The sequence below is a fragment of the Phaethon lepturus genome, unplaced genomic scaffold, assembly GCF_000687285.1.
Source record: "Phaethon lepturus isolate BGI_N335 unplaced genomic scaffold, ASM68728v1 scaffold47393, whole genome shotgun sequence".
Lineage (NCBI taxonomy): Eukaryota > Metazoa > Chordata > Aves > Phaethontiformes > Phaethontidae > Phaethon > Phaethon lepturus.
In genome coordinates this window covers 257-698 of record NW_010530675.1, presented here as the reverse complement: position 1 = coordinate 698, position 442 = coordinate 257, and positions in this window count along the sequence as shown.

Here is a 442-nt window from a genome sequence, read left to right as displayed (position 1 = left end):
TAGCCCCTCCAGGCCGTGGCCAGACCCAGCTCTCTTCTGAAGAGCAGCTGGGCTGGCCCAGCAGTTACAGCTGCTCCTTGCTGCGTTGTGCTTGAGCCAGCAGTGACCTCGCAGGGAGACATTCTGGCGCAGGATATGTTACCAATAAAGTTTCATGGGGTTAAACATTACTCAGGCCGTCAGCTCTGAGCTGCCCGGTCTCCAGGCTGGAGCCTTCTCCCTTGCAGAGCCGAGGCAGGGTGGAGCGAGTCAGTGGGATGACTTTGGCTCACAAACTGGGCTAAAAGCTGTAACCTTAGTCTTGGTGTGCCGAGCCCTCTGCCCTCGCTGGTAGGGGCCGGTTTGCCTCGCTGGCAGGGTGATGGGCGCATGGGTTGTCCTCCAGGACAGCTACGGTTCTTCCGCCTGCGACTGGTGTTGGCTGGAGGACGTCCACGGGGAC